The sequence below is a fragment of the Chelonia mydas genome, chromosome 9 (genome assembly GCF_015237465.2).
Source record: "Chelonia mydas isolate rCheMyd1 chromosome 9, rCheMyd1.pri.v2, whole genome shotgun sequence".
Taxonomy (NCBI): domain Eukaryota; kingdom Metazoa; phylum Chordata; order Testudines; family Cheloniidae; genus Chelonia; species Chelonia mydas.
This window is the reverse complement of record NC_057855.1, coordinates 95,245,241-95,268,510: the sequence shown is the minus strand read 5'-3', so window position 1 is coordinate 95,268,510 and position 23,270 is coordinate 95,245,241. Positions and strand designations below refer to the sequence as shown.

The 23,270-nt window shown below is 42.2% G+C and overlaps 2 long non-coding RNA genes across 4 annotated transcripts in view; both read left to right on the top strand.

Moving 5' to 3' along the window:
* The window catches only part of LOC119567087, a 110,012-nt gene that overhangs the window by 21,587 nt on the left and 65,155 nt on the right, over positions 1-23,270 (top strand). For all 3 annotated transcript variants that reach the window (XR_006283784.1, XR_006283785.1, XR_006283783.1), the window contains exon 2: positions 1,510-1,581. This is a non-coding gene — a long non-coding RNA (uncharacterized LOC119567087). The remainder of the gene's footprint in view (positions 1-1,509; positions 1,582-23,270) is intronic.
* The window catches only part of LOC122461683, a 56,558-nt gene continuing 50,156 nt past the window's right edge, over positions 16,869-23,270 (top strand). The window contains exon 1 of the long non-coding RNA XR_006283786.1: positions 16,869-17,309. This is a non-coding gene — a long non-coding RNA (uncharacterized LOC122461683). The remainder of the gene's footprint in view (positions 17,310-23,270) is intronic.

The following is a 23,270-nucleotide window of genomic DNA, read 5'->3' as shown; positions in this document are numbered from 1 at the left end:
AGTCCAACCTCCTGCTCAAAGCAGGACCAATCATCCCATTTAGTTTAGGACCCAACTAAATCATCCCAGCCAGGGCTTTGTCATGCTGGGCCTTAAAAACCTCTAAAGAAGGAGATTCCACTACCTCCCTAGGTAACCCTTTCCAATGGATCACCACGCTCCTAGTGAAATTTTTTTTCCTAATATCCAACCTAAACCTCCCACACTGCAACTTGAGACCATTGCTCCTTGTTCTGTCATCTGCCACCACTGAACAGTCCAGATCCATCCTCTTTGGAACCCCCCTTTCAGGTAGTTGAAAGAAGCTATCAAATCCCCCCTCACTCTTCTCTTCTGCAGACTAAACAATCCCAGTTCCCTCAGCATCTCCTTGTACATCATGTGTTCCAGTCCCCTAATCATTTTTGTTGCCCTCCGCTGGACACTTTCCAATTTTTCCACATCCTTTTTGTAGTGTGGGGCCCAAAACTGGACACAGTACTCCAGATGAGGCCTCACCAATGTCGAATAGAGGGGAATGATCATGTCCCTCGATCTGCTGGCAATGCTCCTACTTATACAGCCCAAAATACCGTTAGCTTTCTTGGCAACAAGGGCACACTGTTGACTCATATCCAGCTTCTCGTCCACTGTAACCCCTAGGTCCTTTTCTGCAGAACTGCTGCCGAGCCATTCGGTCCCTAGTCTGTAGCGGTGCATGGGATTCTTCCATCCTAAGTGCAGGACTCTGCACTTGTCCCTGTTGAACCTCATCAGATTTCTTTTGGCCCAATCCTCTAATTTGTCTAGGTCCCTCTGTATCCTATCCCTACCCTCCAGCGTATCTACCACTCCTCCCAGTTTAGTGTCATCTGCAAACTTGCTGAGGGTGCAGTCCACGCCATCCTTCAGATCATTAATGAAGATATTGAACAAAACCGGCCCCAGGACCGACCATTGGGGCACTCCGCTTGATACCGGCTGCCAACTAGACATGGAGCCATTGATCACTAGAGGTGACACTAGCCCTCCAATGGGGCCTTTGGAGGTTGCCATGATGTAAATGTTTATTAATAAAATTGATTAGGGCCAACTCCTACAGGCCTTAGGGAGTCAAAATCCCCGTTGATTTCAGTGAATTAGAAAACAAACAGATGTTCAAACTTTAATCCAGATTGCTTCAACCTGGCCCTGAAGTGACTACCCAAGAGACCAGCAAAAACTGGTCAGCTAAACAGAGTGGGATCCAAAATTCTGCCTTCATTGAAGTCAATGGAATTATTCCACACCTAAACAGATAGAAATGAGAGCAGAATATGGCCGAGGCTCTTTAAAAGTAAAAGAAAACTTTTGTGAAAACCTTGGGGGAGAAATCCAGGTATGAGATTTTTGACTAAGGATTGGAAGATTTGGCCCTTGAGAGAGAGGGTTTCACTATATTCTTAATTAATGTTCTTCTTGTCCAAAGTTGAGCCTGATCTTGCAGTAGGAACATCCAAAACTGTATTGTTATGTTCAATTTCTTCCCAGACGTGGCCAAAGGATAATCAGAGAAGATGACACTGGGATCATACGTGTTTTGGGAAGAAACAAGAAACCAAGGTAAGGTAATGTTATGTGGCTTCTGATATTGTGGAATAAATAGATGACCATTTTGTTTGAGGTGAAATACAAAAACAGATAACTTTTTCACAGATCAAAAAAGCTTGAATTAATACCCCCCGGGATAACCAGGCTTACCCCTCCCCCCATCCCAATTGTCTTTGTTTTTCAGGAAAATATTGGAGACTCTGACTCATTCTTTGCTATTGTAACTCCATCTGAAATCTATGGAATTATGTTAGCAGACAAATATGAGTCTGCACATCTGCCAGATCCAGACAGGCTACTAAGCTTCTAATTCCTTGGGGGAAAGGCACAATTCCAGCACAGACACTAAGAGAACTAGCTTTAAAATTGACATTGACTGGGTCAGGGGGAGCAAGTGCTGCAATAATCAATATAGGAATGTAAAAATACTCAGTCCACGCCAAGTAATTGGTACCGTGCAGGACTTTTTAGAAAATGTCACTTCTTAAGCACAGTACTTCCAATGGGAATATTCTGCATTGGAGACATAGGTGTAGTTTGACTTCTATATTTGGGGGCGCGGCTCCAGTCAGTCCAATGGGGCCGTGTGTGTGTGTGTGGGGGGGGCAAATTCCGTGTCTGCCTGAGGCTTGCAGTTTGGGGGGCAATGCCCCTTTGTCCCTCCAAACTATACCCATGGCTAGAGGATGTGGCAATGTTACCGCTGAATGTGCCACTTTTTAGAGAAAAGGGGCCCAACTCTGGCCTTGCATACATAGGCACAATACCCACTGATGTCAGGAGGAGTTGGGACAGTGTATCTGTCTTCCTCCAGTGCTGGAGAGTCATGTGTCTGAACCCTCTGGGCCGACTTCTCATATCCTTCCTCGGGATGGATAGCACTTTTCTCCACAAGGAGTCCCATTTACTTCAGTGGGATTATTTATGGGGCAACGAACTATTTAGCACAAGGAAAGGTATCACAGTCTGGTCCTATCTAAGTAAACAGTAGTGGGAAGTAACAAGTTTCAAAGCAAGTGTAACTGGTGCTTACACTGGGTGGCTTCCTGACCCCTCTAGTGGCTGGATATGGTTTGCGTTAGCTGCTGCATTTGAGATAACAGACCCCACCCACTATTTTAGCCCAGGTAGAAATGTGCATAAGTTTAGATCCAGAGGTCCTAGGTTTGATACCTTCTGGCATCAATGCCCTCTTCCCCCAGGGGTGCTAAGTTACATAAGAACAAATCACACTGAGGTTAAGTACATTAAAAGCAAAATGGACGACAGGTTGATTAATACCAATATCATATTCTCTTGTAGCTGGCACTGTACATGAATATGTAGGGAAGCTATGGGGTTAATATTATGAGCTACCCTAGTTATTAGCTGGGATTCAAGAAAAGATAAAAGAACAAATCTGATCAATAAGAATCATTTCTACATCTGAGTAATTCAAAAAAATCAAAGTCAAATTTTGAAATAATGAGCTCATCAAAGATGGAACAATTCATATTTGCATATCTCTTTGTAGCATGGAGAATGTGTACAACAAGTGCATGAGCAATCATCATCACAGCTCATATTTTCTTACTAGGATTTATGTAAATCTAGAAATAATGTACAACTTATGAACAAATCCAGTAGATAAACAGAGGGAAATAAAAATCAGTAAAACTTAATTTTTCTGACTCAGACAAAGGATAGAACTTCATTAGATACATTCATTAGGACAATGTCATCTTTTTTATTTTTAATATGGAAATACCATTTAACTAAGGCTTAATGGATGGATAACATGAGTGGTCATGTAGGTTTCTATTTAAAAAAAAAAGGGGGGCACAATAATATTTCAGAAGGGATTTGCTTTGATTTCTACCAATAAATAAACCCATTTCACACACAAGAAGAGTGATTTTGTTTGAGAAAGTTTTCAATTTGTAGTTTAGTATGTTGCTATTTAAGTAGTCAAATGTACAGCACAAAGCATATGGAATTCTGCCTGCGGTGCAGTACGTCTCAAATGGTACCCTTCTTTGGCATGTAAGTGCTGATTGTGATGCCAATGTGAGAGCGTGGCTGTCAGTACGTAAGGTGAATTACTGTATTCAGCTGAAGCTTTGAAATAGTCCTACTTTTCTGGTATTATCACCGTTATCCAAAACTGGAAAAATATTTTCCCCAGTGATGCATTAGAAATGCAGAAAATGTTCATATCTTGCTTTCTGTGGCTGCTTAACAACAGCACAAACCTTTCTTCCTCCTGCAACCGCTGTACCAAAGCCAATTTAAAAATCATTTAGCAAATGAAAAGATCATTCTCATATGATAACAAAGGAAATGAAAGAAGCAGTACTCTTATCTCCACTTGCCCAGGAAAGGAAATGTAATATTTTAACCCAAGAGCAGAGCTGCACACTTGTATACAAAAATCAGTAAAGGATTTCATTTCATTAACAGCTTTGCTCTGGCCCTAAGATCATTCTGTTTTTATTTACTCTTAACACTTACCAGATTGCTTTCATTTTACAAACTAGTACAAGGAAGAAAGGGTATTGTAGTATGTTTCCTTAACTGGGATCTATATTTGCCTTCATCTGAACGGGCGGCAGTGTGAAACACAATAACATTTTTCAAAGAAAAAATGAAAAGAAAACCCCTCTCTAAATGAGATTGAAATGGGATTTATTCTATTTTGAGGCAAAACATTTGTTTGATTAGAGAAGAAACATAACAGGAAAAAGACAGGCAGATTCTGCCAACTTTACTCTCTTTGAGAAGCACTTTACTTCATGAGTAGTGCCACTGAAATCAGTGGCAATGCTTCTATAGTACGGTATTACTCGGCATTGTAAGTGGTAGAACCTAGCCAAGAAAGAAGATTCCAAGGAGACAGAAGTCAAAGCAGACAGTTTAGTCATCTTAGTAGCTGTCACGCTTCTTCTCAGCACAGCTCTCCCCTCTTGCTTAAATTCAGGTGCAAACGCAAACATTAGTTCAAAGGATCATCTTTTGCCTCACACCAGTCACTTCTTGCCAAGAATGCAGCAGGCCCATAGGGTCCTGGAGGCATGGCAAACAGAGACAGAGATGGCTTTATTATTGTTTGTGTCCACAGTGCCAAGAACCCTAGTTATGGACTAGTTTCAGAGTAACAGCTGTGTTAATCTGTATTCGCAAAAAGAAAAGGAGTACTTGTGGCACCTTTAGAGACTAACCAATTTATTTGAGCATAAGCTTTCGTGAGCTACAGCTCACTTCATCGGATGCATACTGTGGAAAGTGTAGAAGATCTTTTTATACACACAAAGCATGAAAAAATACCTCCCCGCACCCCACTCTCCTGCTGGCAATAGCTTATCTAAAGTGATCACTCTCCTTACAATGTGTATGATAATCAAGTTGGGCCATTTCCAGCACAAATCCAGGTTTTCTTCACCTCCCCCCCCACAAACCCACTCTCCTGTTGGTAATAGCTTATCTAAAGTGAAAGTGGGTTGTAAGGAGAGTGGTCACTTTAGATAAGCTATTACCAACAGGAGAGTGGGTTTGTGTGTGTGTGTGGGGGGGAGAGAACCTGGATTTGTGCTGGAAATGGCCCAACTTGATTATCGTACACATTGTAAGGAGAGTGATCACTTTAGATAAGCTATTACCATTCATTACCACTGAATGCATCTGATGAAGTGAGCTGTAGCTCACGAAAGCTTATGCTCAAATAAATTGGTTAGTCTCTAAGGTGCCACAAGTACTCCTTTTCGTTTTAGTAATAACAGTGGGAATATTGGTTTCATTGTGGTCTAACTGAGTCAGTAAACTGCACCAGCGTGCTTTTAAACATCCAAATGCACATTCTACCACCATTCTGCACTTGCTCAGCCTGTAGTTGAACAGCTCCTGAATACTGTCCAGGCTGCCTGTGTATGGCTTCATGAGCCATGGCATTAAGAGGTAGGCTGGGTCCCCAAGGATAACTATAGGCATTTCAACATCCCCAACGGTTATTTTCTGGTCTGGGAATAAAGTCCCTTCCTGCAGCTTTTGAAACAGACCAGAGTTCCTGAAGATGCGAGCGTCATGTACCTTTCCCGGCCATCCTACGTTGATGTTGGTGAAATGTCCCTTGTGATCCACTAGTGCTTGCAACACTATTGAAAAGTACCCCTTGCGGTTTATGTACTCACTGGCTTTGTGCTCCGGTGCCAAGATAGGGATATGGGTTCCGTCTGCGGCCCCACCACAGTTAGGGAATCCTATTGCAGCAAAGCCATCCACTATGACCTGCACATTTCCCAGGGTCACTACCCTTGATATCAGCAGATCTTTGATTGCATTGGCTACTTGCATCACAGCAGCCCCCACAGTCCATTTGCCCACTCCAAATTGATTCCCGACTGACCGGTAGCTGTCTGGCATTGCAAGCTTCTACGGTGCTGTTGCCACTCGCTTTTCAACTGTGAGGGCTGCTCTCATCTTGGTATTCATGTGCTTCAGGGGAAAGCAAGTCACAAAGTTCCATGAAAGTGCCCTAACGCATGCAAAAGTTTCACAGGCACTGGGAATCGTCCCAGACCTGCAACACTATGTGGTCCCTCCTGTCTGTGCTTGTTTCCCGAGCCCAGAATCAGCGTTCTACTGCATGAACTTGCCCCATTAGCACCATGATGCCCACATTGCCTGGGCCTGTGCTTTGAGAGAAGTCTGTGTCCATGTCCTCATCACTCTCGTCACCGTGCTGACGTCATCTACTCGCCTGGTTTCGCTTTGCCAGGTTCTGGTGCTGCCTATACTGCTGGATAATGCACGTGGTGTTTAATGTGCTCTTAATTGCCACAGGGATCTGAGTGGGCTCCATGCTTGCCGTGGTATGGCGTCTGCAAAGAAAAAAGGTGCGGAACGATTGTCTGCCGTTGCTCTGACGGAGGGAGGAGCGACTGATGACATGGCTTACAGAGTTGGCTTACAGGGAATTAAAATCAACAAAGGGGGTGGCTTTGCGAGAAACAGAATGGCCCCCTCAAGGATAGAACTCAAAATCTCAAGGATAGAACTCAAAACTGGGTTTAGCAGGCTGTTGGTTTCACGGAGGTAGGGAGGAGAAAATGAATACAAAACAAATCTGGTCTATTTCTTGTTTTGATTCACTTCATCTATCTTTATACATCTTGCTGGCAGCAGACTGTGCAGTATGACCGCTAGCCATCGTCATCTCCTGGGTGCTGGGCGGAAGACGGTGCAGTATGACTGCTGGCCATCATCTTCTGCTGGCTGTTGATTAAAAGACAGTGCACTGCCGGTAGGACTGAATCGCCATGAGACGAAATTTAAAAGGGAAATGACCTGGCTGAGTCACTTCCATGTTTGCCTAGGTGCCCCTGACCTCATCGAGGTCGGTTAAAAGAACACCCTGGACTACATCGACGACGGCTACCAGTCATTCTGCACTGTCTGCTGCCAAAAGGCAATGAGCTGCTGCTGTGTAGCAATGCAGTACCGCGTCTGCCAGCAGCCAGGAGACATATGGTGACGGTTAGCTGAGCGGGCTCCATGCTTCCCGTGGTATGGCGTCTGCACAGGTAACTTAAGAAAAAAGGCTCAAAACGATTGTCTGCCCTTGCTTTCACGGAAGGAGGGAGGGAAGGGGGGCCTGACGCTATGTACCCAGAACCACCCGCGACAATGTTTTTGCCCAGAATTTCTACCCAGAATTCAAATGGGCGGCAGAGACTGCGGGAACTGTGGGATAGCTACCCACAGTGCAACGCTCCAGAGTCGACGGTTGCCTTGGTACTGTGAACACACTCCGCCGACTACATGCACTTAGAGCATTTGTGTGGGGACACACACAATCGACTGTATAAAAACGCTTTCTACAAAACTGACTTCTAGAAATTCGACCTAATTTCGTAGCGTAGACAAGGCTCTAGACTACTGTAAGACTATATTCCTTTCAAAAAGAGACTTCCAAATGGATAGGGTCTATAAAAATCATACACTGTGTGCTATGTATTTTTGGATGGTCACAGCCCTGTGCCATCCAGGGAAGACGTTGGCTGACTTGCACACTGGCGTTTTCACTAGCAGGTATTCTGAGTAAACACTGTCACTAAAACTGCATTAACGCATGTCTGCGGGGGAAAGACCTCTTGCATCAAAGAGGCAGGGTAGATGAACAAATCCTAATGCCTTACAGTCGAATCAGGGGCTCCAGTTGAGGGTGGGACCTTACTGTGCAGACACATTGTAGGAGACAGTCCCTGCATCAAGGAGGCTACAGCTTAAATAGGAAAGACAGAGTAAGGATGTGCGGGGCAACAGAAGATTAGTGGCAAGAGCTGGAAACTGACCCCAGCCCAGAGCCCTCTCCACTGGATCACACTGCCTCTCAAGCAACGGATGAGTACAATGGAATAAGATGGAAACTGTCCTCTGAGACATCTGTGTGTTTTGCTGAGGGGAGCCAGACTTCAAGGAGTTACTGAAAACAGAGTCGCTCTATCTGGGAGTGCTAGCTCCATTTGTAAAGTGTTGATTTCCCAGAACACTTTATGAGATACTCAGAAAGCATAACTGGAAAACTATGCCATCTTTAAAAATCGGTAGCCCACAAAAGCTCAGGCTGCTACTACAAGCCCATGGTGTGAGGCCCTTACTAGCCTTGTTGCTCAAAGTGCTTACCGGACCACATGGAATTTAACATCTGCACATACAAGTTTAGACAAGAAAATAGCAATATATAATCTCACCCCGGTCATCTTGTCTAATTCTTCTCAATGTAACGGCTGTTCTTGGTCTTTCGTAACCAGTGTTTGCCATCTACCAACCTTCCTGCTGTCTTTGCGCACCTTGTGCTGAAGTGAAGGCTGGGCCCTTGGCCTTTTTCCTAGAAGTACCCAGGCCTCAGCACAGCAGGTGACTCTTGTAATCCCAAGATGCTCCCATAAGCACTCAGCAATAAATATTTAATAGAGCAAATAGCACAAATACTGCACTGAGGTTAATAAGTTGTAAACTGCAAAGGTTTTAATGGCAACCTCTGCTATATGTATTGATGGGCCAGATCCTTGGCTGGTGTAAACTGGCATAGCTCATAGACTCCTAAACTTTAAGGCTAGAAGGGACCATTGTCATCAGCTAGTCTGACCTCCTGCACATCGCAGGCCAAAGAACCTCACCCATCCACTCTTGTAATAGACCCCTAACCTCTGGCTGAGTTACTGAAGTCTTCAGCTCTTGATTTAAAGACTTCAAGTTACAGCGAATCCACCATTTACTCTAGATTGAACCAGCAAGTGAACAATGCTCCGTACTGCAGAGGAAGGAAAGAGGGTCTCTGCCAATTTGACCTTGGGGGAAATTCCTTCCCACCCTAATATGGTGATCAGTTAGATGCTGAGCATGTGGGCAAGACCACCCAGCCAGACACTTGGGAAAGAATTCTCTGTAGCAACTCAGAGCCCTCCCCATCTAATGTCCCATCTTTGGCTGTTGGAGATCTTTGCTACTAGCAGTCACAGGTCAGCTACATGCCATTGTAGGCAGTCTCATCATACCATCCCCTCCGTAAACTTATCAAACTCAGTCTTGAAACCAGTTAGATTTGTTGCCCTTCACCCCGCTTCCCTTGGAAGGCTGCTGAAGCACTTCATTTCACGGATGGTTAGAAATCTTCATCTAATTTCAAGCTTAAACTTGTTGATGTCCAGTTTGTATCCATTAAAGACAAAATGGAGCTATGCCATTTTATGCCATCTGTAGATCTGGCCCACTATATGCAATACAGATTTCTAGGTAAAAGAAGCGTATGTGGTTAAATTTTCACACTGTAACTTATATGAAGACACAGAATTAAACAACAAGACACAGCATCTTCCAGAAATAGATCCATCAGTGGGAGCTGGAACGAGACTTTAAACATCATTTCTATCCTGTCTGGAGTGTCAGATTTATCAATAAAAGCAAAGCAAGTCTATAGCATTTGAATAAAATAGAACATATCCTACATTCTGAGCTAGTTGTCTGAACTAGACATTTTGCTAAAACTGAAAATATTCAGATGGAAGACTGAACTCTGTGGGCTCACACTGAGTCAGGATTGCAAGATTGGGCCCAGAATCTTTCCCAAAAGGCCTTCAGAGAAAAGAACTTTTACAATGCAGTACCTCATTCCTCTTCTGATTTTAGCAGATGGCCCGGGATTGCTAGATCCCAGATTAATAAAACTCCTTTTGGGAGAACATATGAATCTCAACAACAGCCCAAAGAAGAGATTTAGAGCTACCAAGGAGAAAGCTGAAGTGTAGGTGTTGCAGGTGTACATGACTCACTGTAAATCAAAATGATAGGAATAAAGATCTGTAATGTTCTAAGGAAAATAGCTTCTAGACTCTCATAAGATAGAAGACCATGAGGACAGCGAGGATTTTGGATAGCAGCCAACAAGGTTTCCATGAACTCTTTCCAGTATAACACAATTTCCACAGGCCTTTGCGTAGAACTCTGCAGCAGTGCCAGGTACTGAGGGCTAAATGTTCCTCTGAGCCCAGTTTAGGTGCCAAAATTAGCTATTTGCTTAACTGTTTTGCTGGATAAAGCTAGAGAGCTCAGGACCTTGCAGGATCAAGCCCTGACACCAAAGGAAAGTAGTGTGCTTTAAGGAAGGATTTGAAGTTGCTGATTGCGTGACATGCTTGATCAGGGAGAGCATTAAAATTTTGTTTCCTGTTATGATTTTAATTATTTAAGAAACCAAGAAGTGATTTGTTTTGGTTAGAGAACCTGGATGTTGTTCAGTTAATAAAACAATCAGAAGATTCACTACTAGCCAGGCAGACCCTCTAAAGTGTTTATATCGCAACATTAATTAGAGCTGGTTGACATTATTTGAATGTTGAAATTTGAATGAAATTTCAAAATGTGGAATGTAAAAAAATCTGGAAAATTTTCCGTTACATTTCTCAACTTTTCATCCAGTTATAGAGCTGGTCAATAGTTTTTGAATTTGAAAACATGTTGGGGGGGAAAAAATCACATTTTCCCTGTTTTTCCCCAACCAGCTCTACTCAGGATACCTTTCAGGGTCAGCCATGTACCTAGACCGCCTAATCAAATTACTCATCTGGATCTGATCCCGCCAGGTCCTGAGTACTCTGGCACCAAGACAGCAGAGTACTTAAGCATGTGCTTAATTTTATGCATGTGAGAAATCCCACTCAGTTCAGTGGCATTACACACATGCTTAAAATTAAGCATGTGCTTAAGTACATTACTGGATCAGGCCCAGAGTGTTCAGAACCTTGCTGGATCAGCCTTCTGTTTGGGATTCCTCATCTCCATTCCATGCCATGGGATATTACCCTGCCATAGAATAAGCTAGATTTTGTCATTTGGTGGAGAAATCTCTCCTTCGATAATTGCAACAGAATTATAATTGATGACTACTTTCTGTAACGTTCTTGGCTTATGTTGGAAGCTTGTTACATCACCATGATAGGGGAAAAGAAGCTGCATTCTTTGTATTTCAGAAACAGTGTGGTGCTGATTTAGTATGTTTTGTAGAGGGCATGGGAACCTGCCAATGTCTAAAACTGATAATGTATATGTGAGCAAGTGAGCTTCACTGCTCATTGACTCAAGATGAAACACACACTATACCTCACTCCTTAGATATAAGAAAATTATGATCCAAAAAAAGTCAGCCTGGGCTAATTGAAGAAGATTTTATAGTGCAAATAGCTGTCTTGATGATTTTAAGTAACACAGTCACCACCATCAGCTTAATAAATAAACTCTGTTATAGGCATGCAAGATTCATTTTTGTAGCTTTTTAATAAACTCTGCTGCTACCAGAATTTCAAATCAAATTTAAAAATGCTACCCATCATGTTAGCATGATCGTAATGAATTGCTGTTTTTCTTTGTTCATGGTAGATCTTTCCACTTCTGTGGCAAAAGATGCCAATACCTGCAGTGCTCATAAATGTATGTCTACTTGTTTATATTGAGTACTTGTTCTCTGGTGGAAGAAACTCATGTAAATCCCAGAACCACTTTAGTTTCTGAGAATTAGAGAAAGAGACAAAGTGTGTGCCCGCCAATCCCTGGAAAGAAAGGTGGGGCAAAGCCAGAGTTAGATCCATCACAGTTTTGTTTATTGAACTGTGCAGGAAACAATGGTGCCTTTTCCACTGTCCCAGATTCAACACTTTAAAAGTTCTCCAAAGTTTATCTCACACTCCTATCTCCTGGTCTCCAGCAGTTCCAGCGGCTTGGTGGTTTTCTAGCCAGGCTGCCTCCATCACAGCATTCTGCTACAGAGTAGAGAAATAAGTACACAGCTTCAGGCCTGCTTAAGCCCCTCTATTGTCCCCACTCCATATTTTTGGAAGAGGCAGCTTCAGGGGAATTCCGCACCTCCCCCCCCCCCAAGATACTTTATCCCAGTTTCACTAGGGACAATTCTGAACTGGAACCTGATCTGAAATAACTGGACATGTACCGGGGGTAGTCTGAGAATGGGGTTGATGTAGTCACACTTCTTACCATTATCCCACTGTGGCCATCCTCTCTAATTAAAGAGAAGGAAATGGTCTGCCTTAACACATTACAGCCTGATCCAAAACCCACTGAAGTCAATTAAAAAGCTCCTTCATTTCAATGAGCACTGTATCTGGCATAAAGTGATGTGAACGATGCTGCTGCTAGCATTATTTAGAGGCACTTTCTAATTGATGGGGCGGGGCAAGGTGAGTGGACAGTGGAGGAAATGGTTTAGTGAAATGGCCCCCTAGTAATGAAAAATACCCCTAATGCCATTGTCTTTATACCTATTTCATTTGGTTCTAAATAAACACATCGCCATAAGTTTGCAACAGTTCTGTTGGCTTGGTCTCTCCTGGGAGATCATGCTGTGCATTCACTATGACTTAATGGCTCTTGAGTCTCAATAAAAGATTTCCTTAAATGTTTGGCTTATCCTCCTGTAATGGGTCAAGCACTCACTGCTGTGGCACCTCCTGCTGGTCAGTCTGGGAATTAGCTCAGTCCAGCTCTGGAGCGTCCTCTGTGGCTGGTGTCTTGCCCATTGTCTGCTCTACACCGCAGTTTCGGACCTGCATTGCTCCCCCAGTCGGCAGTGTCCACTAATTCTCTCTCACCCTCCTTCCAGGGGGGATGGCAGTCCTTTGGCTTGCACCCACTGCAGGGTGCAACCACAACCTAAAGTCTAGCCCCTCACCCCAGGGCAAGTTGCAGTGTGTATCAGCCACACTCCTCCGCAGCCAGGTGCGGTACAAGGGAGGGACCCAGGCCCACCTGCTACTCTGGGCCCCAACCCAGGGACCCTCTAGTGGTAGCCTCTCTGCCCTCCTTCTCTCCCCTTGTCTGACTATCTTCCCTGCACCACTTCCCCTTTGGCCTCTTGTACCTTCTCAGCCCTTCTAGTCAGGGGCCGCAGCCTAGCAGGTCACAGGCAAGAGCCCCCTCTCTCTGCTCCCCCAAGCCTACCCAGCACTGCTCTGTCCAAGGTCTTACCTCAGGAGCTGGTTCTTCTCCGTTGCTAGTCAGGGAACAACTCCCCTCTGGGCTGCCCCAGCAGCTGCCTCCTATTTGGCTCCTAACAAGCCTTGCCCTAATTAGCTACAGGTTTCCACAGCCTCCCTGGCTGCTTCTGCCCCACCCCCTGCTGGAGTGGGCCACCTGCACCACTACACCTGCCTTTTGTGATTTGTCCAAATTTCAGTCTGAACTGTGAAATCAGAACTCATCCAGCTGTCCTAATTAAGCCACTGAAAATGCATTTATTTATATATAGTATGTTATGTACATTATCACTTTTAATCTTTAGATCATTAGATCCTGGCCTCGTTGTGCTAGACTTTGTACAAACACAAGTTCCTTTCCCAAAAGCAGTCCTGTTCCCAAAGGGCGTATAATCTAAATACACAAAGGCTGTGATGGGAAACTGACCCATAGAGACAGGAAATGACTTGCCCACGCAAGAACCAGAGCCCAAGTATCCCGATCCTGTACCTTCACCACTGGATCACATCATGTCTCTGTTACTTGATAACAAAAGGAAATATTGCACTCTTGATGATTCCAAATGGAAACCAAAGTGGAGGTGTTGAAATGCTAAATTCATAATTTATTAGTCAAAGGAGCATCATCATGAAAAAAAGAATAAGAAAAAAATTTAAAAGATAAATCATAATTGCATGTAATATATAAAGGCCTTGTACTGGGGGAGCCAAGTTGAGACTGGAGATAACATTATTCTATTTTAGGTCTGGTGTGTGGGCGAGTAAGCTCAGTGGTAAAAATGCAATCAGATGTGCAGGACAGCTCCAAACCTGCCTAAATTACCATGGAGATAATAGTTGTATTTCATTTTAGATTTCTCTGGCTGTCACTGGAGTGAGTAAAAGATTTTTGTTGTTGTGTTTATCATTTGTATCATGTGGTTTCTTTGATGCAGTCCTTTACTTTCAATTAGTAGATTCCAAAGGTGTTTACTGGCTTATAAATACAATCTCATTTGATCACCTATTTGATCCTTAGAATCAGCTGATGTGTAGGAGCAAAGGAATTGCCAGGCGGAATCAGACCCATGGTCCTTCTAGTTCGGAAATCTGTTCCCATCAGTGCCTAGCATCAGCTGCTTGAGAGGAAGAGAAACCCCTGAGTAGGCAATTACTGAATAACCTGCCACATTGAAAGTTTCTTCCTGATTCCCATTAGTCACGCCATGTCTATGCTACCTCTGATGTTGGCAAAACTTATGTCGCTCAGGTGGGTGAATATTCCACCCTCCCTGAGCAACATACGTTGCGCCAGCAATAAGCACTACTGTGCACAGTGCTTTGTTGGCAAGAGAGCTTCTCCCGCCAACATAGCTACCACCACTCATTGGGGGTGGATTAAGTATGTTGACGGGAGAGAGCTGCTGTAAGTGCTCTAGTGTAGACAGGGCCTAAGAGGCTTATGCCTTGAGGCATTAGGTTTCTTTCCCATCCAAAACTCCTGGGTTTTAATTATTAATCCTTATTAGTATAACCATTTGATTTTGTTATCGTCTTAATGCCCAGTCCTTTTCTGAATCTTACCAAGCTTGGTCCTCCAGGATATCTTGTGCCAATGAGTTCCGCAGGCTGAGTGCATGTTGTATGAAATATTTCCACTGATAGCATGTGAATTAGGTGCCTAAATACCTTTGGTTCCCAAGTCATTTAGGCCCAGATCCTCAAAGTCCCATTGACTTAGGTTCCCAAGTCATTTAGGCACACTTGAAATGGTTGAATTTTATGGTGCTTTCCATTTAAATTAAAAGCAAACTCAGTGACTATACAATCAATGGACAAAATGGTTAAATGACAGTAACACATTGAAGCGAAGTGAGTTAAGTTGCCAACAGTGTGTCACGTGGGTCGGGGAGCTGCACCTTATCTTGTGTAAGATTAGAAATGTGCTGGCAACCAGTGGGTTCTGCTTCAAAAACAGTCTGATTTCTCTTATGGAGGGAAAATGAGAACTGCTAAGATAATGTTAGTAGGGAGGATAGCTGCGTGCCAATCAAGGACCTAAATATGCAGCAGCTCTGACTTGCCTCAGAACTGCTGGGATTCTAATAAACAATCTGCACAAAGATATAAAAAGCCAAGAGAGATCAAATATACAAAACAGATGGGAGTAAAAGGCTCATCAACATGGTGAACCATAATAGAAATGGTACCAGAGGAATTCCCTTCTCTCACAGGTATCTGCTGAAAGGAAGGGTTCATACAGGCATTATGATCTCTTTAGGAAAGCTTATATCTCTGGGGATTTCTCCTTCACTTATATTTCAGGGTTCACACTTTGAAAACTCACATTGTTGGAGTGTCTCTTTTCTCTATCACCTTCATTGCTAATGTCAATCAGTGTCGTGTCCGTTTCATACCTGTTTTCTCTATATCTAGGGAACTCCAGCATGCCCTTGCTGAGTGGTAGATTCAAAGGTCTGATTTTTCTTTTTTTAGTCTCTCGTTACTGTGATCCTCTTTCTTTTTTAACTTCTGTTGTTCTTACTCGGTTTCTTAACCCTCACCCATGAGAGAACCTAGAAAACTCCTTCCAAAATGTTGTAACATTCCCTTTTTGAATGACTGATCCCAGGTGCAGAACCTGTTTATATTTTACCAGTTCTCTCACAGTCCTCAGCTCAATTCCCAGCCCTCACCAATACTAGCCACTGATTCTTAAAAGAGGAAAGCTCAACTGTACATCAGATATAACTTTCATAGTTCAAATTTATACAGCAAAAGTATTAATTTAAACAAATCCACTAGCCGTTTCTATTGATTTGGTACTTAATCATATGAACACCATGAATATTCAGTGCCTGTATGATATAAAAAGAACAATCAGAATAAGCTATTATGGATGCTGGAATCTCATTTAAAACCTAATTAGGTCTAGTACAAAGCTAGAGAATTTCTGTCTGCGTATAAAGAGATAGATGTATCTGTGTAGGGAGTGAAATGGCTTCTCATTTCACCCATCTCCCAGAATTTATTAGGAACCTAGTATTTCTTTTTGAACTCCTATTTAGGATTACATTATTCAGTCTAGCTCAAAGACTCCCTAATAGCCGAGTTCTTCAATGTACAGATTAAAGAAAGATCACCCATTGCTGCCTAAAACTGTACTTTAACAAGGCTCTGGTCAAAATGTTAGCAATGCACATTATGTGTAGCCATTGCAGTTCCCTGCGTGAAGGGACTTTGAGTAACCTGTTAGCATTTTGCATCGTGAATGTTTTCCCAACAATGCCAGAATTGTGTGATTGAACTAAAACCTGGCCTGGTTTTCTAAAGGGCTGAGGAATGAGAGCTCCCATTGATTTAAGGTGAGTGCTCTGCACTTCTGCAAACCACTCCTTTACTTTGCAAGTCAAACCACTACAAGGAAATCTTTAATACTGGATAATGGTCCAAATTTAGCAAAGTAGTTAAGCTGAGGAGTAATCCTGTTGAAGGCAATGAGATTACTGACATGCTTAAAATTAGGCATGTGCTTAAATACCAGACTGTGCTTGAATATTGTTTCTCACAATTGAGACTAAGCAGATGTGAATTCAACATCAAGTATACATTTGTATTCAAAATATTTTTTTCTTAACTACCTTATTGAGCCTGCTTCTGCGCCCATAGATCCTAATAGCAAATCTCCCATTGAATTAAGCAGAAGTGGGAAGAGACCTATCGCAGTAGATGCAATGTATGTCTCCTCCCCACTGACGTCTGTGTTCTCCAAGGGCCTCCGTAACTCTGTCCCCAAAGTAGCTCTCGCTCTGTCTTGCCATGCCAACATTTGGATTGTCCCGCCAGGCTTCAGCAGCACAGAGGAATTGCACCCTCATGCATAAGAATTTGGAAATATTTTCATACTGAGATTCCTTTCCCTCACTTTTTGGCATCCTGAAGCTCCAGAGTAAACCCCTGGATTCCTCACTTGAGGAACTGCAGAAGTACCAGCATCTGATGGGATGTGACTGTGGCATGGTGAGTGGAACTGGAGAAAGGGGGTCAGTTTCAAGAGAGACTAACTTTGGTGTGGCACCAGGGGCCAGGCAGCTGCTGCTCAAACAGAGGCAAGAGCATGTGTCTGGCACCTTAGCATGCTCAGTGAAGATCTCTTCTCTACAACTCTGCCTGCTGCACCTTACTGCAAATGAGACAGTGATCGCAATGGTGAGAGATTCAGTGTAAGCCGACCGGCTTGAGGTAGAGTCATTTTACCATGTTAAACTATAAAATCAGTCTGAGTTTGAGCCCTGCGCACTGAATGGAGCTTTCTCTGTGGTTACATTTTGTGCTACTCCCTCGTAGTAAAATGAGTGGGTGAGGGGAAAATCCTGGTGCCTGTATTTGAAATCCACTTAACACACCAGTCCTGCTAGGTAGGGAGAGTCTTTGGGACAAAAAAAATTAAAAAAATAAAAAAGCCACAAGCCAAATTCTGGCCTGTATTACATCTGTGCAGCCTCCATGTTTATAGCAGAATTTGATTCAGCATAGCTAGAGCAGGAATGGAACAAAGGAAAATAAACACCTTTCAGCTAATGATGTTCGGTAAATAGGACAGTGCTTTCAGTCTTAAGGGTATATCTTTCTGTTAAAATGGTGCCAGCAAAGTGAATCTGTTATTTAGTGCATGTTCTAGTTTCCCTTGTGCTTTCCTTTTTGAAAACGATGCCTGTAGGAGTTGGTTCTGCTGACACTATAAGATTATTCCCATCACTTGCTGTACTTTGCGATTGTGCTTTTTGTAATAAAAGATGTGAGTAAATGAGGAGAGCAGGAAGGAAAGCCGGCTGGAGAAGAACTTTCAGGTTTTTTGTCCCAGTTTTCACTCTCAATTTGAACCTTAAACTGGTAAAGTCCAAACGCAGTTCAGAAGTGTTGCAGGTGATTTCAGAGATCCTTAGTGGCGCAGAGCTCCCATTGCTTTATTAAAGATTATGAAAATCTTATCAACAAGAGAAATACTGCGTTCAGCTGTTCTGTGTATTTACTAGGTTAAGGATCTACCCAGAGGCTCATAAACTTTCTAGATTACATTTCTTTGTTTAATTGAGAAGCCCTGTCGTCTTTCAAATTCTTCAATAGTCTAAAAAGAGAGAACCCTGTCTTTTTTTTGTGTGTGTGAGAAAGTTAAGATAAACTTTAATTACTTAAGGCATTTCTAACAAAAATAGTCCTTCAAACCCTGAGGGCTTTCATGCATAAATACAGGATTTTGGTTTGCTTGAATGGGCAGAATCAAGTCTGCAAATGATTTGCCTCTCTTTAACAGACTCGGTTTAATGCATGCTTGGTTTTGCTGCATGTTGGAGTAGCCAGAAGATGTAAGTGGATATTGCCCTTGTATGAACCATGTGTGTGTATTAATCTGAAATTTATTTAATATCGGTGAATATTGTTTTAAATGGATTCAGATTGATCAGGGCTGACTGGTATACAATTTATATTAATTCTCGATGCCCTAGGGACCTAATCCAAAAAGCCCATTGAAATCAATGGAAATTTTCCCATTGACCTCACTCAGCTTTGGATCAGGCACCAAAAGACCATTAAGTCTTTTAGTGGATTAGCATTTGTCTCCCCCAGCCCTCTGTTAGAATAATGTCAACAACAAAAAGGTACAGGATTGAATGGCTGTAATATATTTTCAGTAGGGGCTGTTCTGTTCCCTTTGAGAATCTTGTGAAAAGTTTGCCCAAGATTCATTTATGGGTTCTCCTCTGCATGCCAGGAGATGGTTAGACACCTCCATTTATATGACAGTTTTGTATTCATGAGAAAGAGGACCAGATACAAGTAATCTTTGTTTGTAGCCCTGTCTCCTGAGATATGATTGAGCACTTCATAAATCACTCGCCCTGTTTGTATCCAGAAGTAACAATCAGCTCAGGGAAGGAAATGTAAGCTGGACTGGCCCAGCCCTAATGTACATTGAATGAGGCAATCCATGGCCCCCTGTTGTAAAGTTAGAGATGGAAGAGACAAAACCTACTCTCCTGCGTCATTTCATCCACACTGCCGGAAAGACAGCAGCACTAATAAACCAAGTTCACCTGCACCTAATTAATATCCAGGATGTAACAATAAGTAGCTTAAAGTGATGGAAATCTCCACAGTGGGGGACTTGTTGCAATTACAGCCATTGGTGTAGCTGTACCAGTGCAAATGCCTAGTGTTGATGGGCAAACCCACTATCACCTGTGATTTACCCCAGTGCCGCTATTTTGCTGGTGGTTTAATGTGAATACTGCATAATAAAGAAGTCATCCAACCTGGTCCGAGCTCCAGAGTATAACACATAGTCACAAGCTGGGACTAAAATGCGGGTCACACTTTATATTAAGTATTAATTTCTAAATAGTTGAAAAGGTAGAATTAATGGTGCTTTAATGAATAGTGAACTGATTTTTATAGATTGTTATGGGGTCCAGTAGGTTGCTTAAAGCCTCTGTAACAACTTTACCGGCTGTGCTGATAACTACCTGTTACCCATGCTGCTCATGGCTGTAAGATGCTTTTCACGTCTATTAACTACCCCTTTAGAAATATGAAGTGTGACCCAGGCTCCTACTGAATTCTCTTTCAGAGATTGCAGGAAATGTTGTTTAATGGTGGAGGCAGTCCAAACAATGGTCTCGTGCTATGGAGCCAGATGGAAAAGCCACAGTAGCGTGACTTTCTTCTTCCCGCGTGGGGTGGGGGAAAACCAGTATTGGAAGATTAAAGCACATTCACGTTTGAGTGTGAAATTGAATGAAACAATCTGGATGTGGCATTACAGAATTTGATGAATAATATACCCCTGGACAGAATGAAACATATGAAAGACATCAGTAACAGCTGAAAGCTGCACAACAACTAATCGGGATGACAGCTTTCAGCGACTCGTGGTTAAAGGATAAGATTGTTTCTGGCATTAGTTACCTCAGTTCGAAGGAACGGTCACTAAGACATCCCGACTTAACATAGATATCTGCAGAGCTGCAGAAGTTACTACATCATAAATAAAAATCCTGATAGAGCAGGAAAGAAAAAAATGAAGTAGCTGGAATGGATGTCAGTAAAAGGAACAATGAAAATAAAACAATCATTAAAAAAGAATAGTAATGGAAAAACATCATAAAACAGCAGTTCCTAGAAAAGTTTGTTTCATAAAACAAAAATAACAGAATCAGTAATCAACAAAGCAGGGCAAAAGCTGGGTCCTGAGGATGTAGTTACATTGACCATTCCAGAAATTAGAGGGGCAGATTGTAGCAGTTGTAACAAATCCATTTGATGATTCGTATGAAGCAAGTAAGAAGGTGTCAGCTTGTAAGAAGATGCAGGGAAACTATTGCCCCTCCTGCCTTTGAATGTGGTTGCTCAAGTGAGAGTTTAGCAAGGAAGCAAAGAGGGCCCTGCTCAACACTGGATTAAAATATAACAAGATAATGCTAACAGAGTCTTTGCAGTGACTAGTGGGCATGAATCCAGACAGAATCAAAAAGAGAGCTTTTAGGGTCTAGTAGATTCTGAGAGATGCCCAGCTGAAGTGGGCAGTGGAAGTCTTGGTATGGATGCCCTTTTGCTGGATCAGGTTCCTCCTTATCTTATGTTAGGGCATCTGGAAAAGGTGAGAGAAACTAGTTTTGGCTATGGCCTGTGTAGCTCTGATTAGCCCAGTTGGCAATATCTTGTCATTCTTTTTGATCCAGGCTGGGTCTTAGTGAGGATAGGGGAGATTTGGACACAGTACTATAGATGAAGGCATCCTTTGCTCCACACCATTGTATGGCATAATCTCATTATCTTATTTTCTCTTGATTTCTTATTAGGGCTAGCCTGTTAGCATTGAAAAAATAGTTTTGAAACTATTGGTTGAGGGGAAAATGGCCTAATGCAGGCCCTGATTCAGGAACGCACTTAGCATTTGTTTGACATTAAACATGTACTTAAGTCCCTTCGAAGCACAGGGTTACAGCTCAGAATATGCTTAAGTGCTTTTCTGAGTTGGGGCCATGAGTTAGCAAACAAATGTTTGAAAAACTGAGGTAAAATGCAACCCGAAAATTTGGTAATCCCTCTTTAAATAGACTCCACTGTAAACTGTAATTTCCTGGAAATTGTAAGTGCCTAATACAGCTCCAGATACAAAATTACTCTTGATTCTTGAATTTATTTTGTTGTTGATGAATGTTTATGTCTGGAGTTATCTTTATGCTTTCCCCACATACCACAGCTTTCAACAACCTAGAAATTAGGACACCTTGTCCAGGAAGCATTCCACTTGTGATTATATATTTGGACTTCATTTGTATTTGCAAAATGCTTAGTTTGAAGCAAAGCTGCGACAACTCCCCAGTTGCCAGCTGTGAGCATCACACTCCAGCTATCTGGCATTATTATTATAATATGTTTTAATGTATCAAATTGGAGTTTCAAAGGTACATTTACTTCCTATGTAATGTATAACTAAAAAGAAGTTAAGGAAAGTTATATTGATATCACATTCAGTTGTTATTACAATTCACTCCAGGGTAAGAGAGAAGAAAACACTACCTAGTACAGGTATGCTTTTGGACATCTCAGTGGTGTACTCCTTACTTGAGATCCCTGTGAAGGAAACAGTTCATTATTTTTTCACCCAAGTTGTAATTTATTGAACTTTTAGGAAGCATTGTTCTCTTTTACAGAACGTGAATAGCTATAGGGTGCCAATGTAGTTCCTTATACTTAGGGCCTACCAAATTCATGGTCCATTTTGGTCAATTTCACGGCCACAGGATTTGAAAATGAGTCAATTTCATGTTTTCAGATGTTTACATCTGAAATGTCACTGTGTGGTTTCCTTGGAGGTCCTGATCGAAAATGGGTGTATGGGAGGGGTAGGGGTGTCGCAAAGCTGTTGTAGGGTGTCTGCAGGATTTCCACCCTCACCTCTGTGCTGCCTTCAGAGCTGGCTCTCAAGACAGCAACCCCGGAGCTTCTTGCAGGCGGTGGAGGTACCCAGAGGTGGGTCTGATCTGCTCCCCTCAAGAGCAGCCATGTAGGGGAAGAAGTCTTCCTATCCCTCCCAAGACCAGCCAGGACTAGCAGCTGGAGCCTGGGGCATGGTAGGAGTCCCTGGCTGGGGCACCCAACCCCTGCTCCTCCCTCCCATTAGCTAGATTTCACCGGGGAAAGTCTGATTTCCTGGTCAGTGACACATTTCTCACAGCTACGAATTTGGTAGGCCCTTCTTATACTTTATTGTCCACTGCCTAAGCTCAACCCATTTCCTTGCTCAGTTTTGTCTAGGTATTATCTGTTTCACTCGCATTGTTTTCAGGATCTTTATTTTGATTAGTCAGAATTAACTTAATTCAACTGTGATTTACAAAACGCTTGAAAACATATAGTAAAGATTGGTCTTGCACTGGCTTGGAGATGGGCCAGCTGATGTATTTGATTTTTAAATTCTAACTAGGTTCTAATTTACAGCTTCTAACTTGTTTGATTTTCCAACACTAGCCTAAACTGGTTTATAAATGCACAAAAAACTAGGCAAGATAATATAGTCTGTTTGTCTGCTCAGAAATGTAGTAATTGATTTTAGTAGTCATACTGTAATTGTTCTCACAAATCAGCTAATTGGGATGGTTAATGACAGGTGATTGAATGCCAATGAATTTTTCCAGGGCTCCCCAATGGATAGCAGCTAACCAAATCTGAGTGTTCCTTTTATTTTAATGTAATTCTTTAAATGCATTATACTGTGTGACTGAAATTAACAGTGTTCATCAGGATACTTACTGATCTCACTATTTTAGTGGGAATAAGTGTTTGATATGGATGAAATAATATTGATTACCTTATCATTTAGACTAGGAAATAATGCTTTACTTCAACCTCAAATGTATGCTTGTTCCACTTTATAAATGACAAGTTCTTGAAGTTTAGGTGTCAGGTTCAGTCAATTTCAGTTCTCTAGAATTTGGACATCATAACCTTTGATATCATAACCTTTTATATATAGTAAAAAATATAAATATATATTTATATATATATAAAAAAAGGTCTGGTATAGTTAGCATTAGGCTTCAGTATTCTAGCCTGCTATCCAGGCATTTTAGAGGAGAGTGGATATTTTAATCTCAAATATTTCACATTTTACTTCCTTTTTTTATTTTCCTCCTTTCC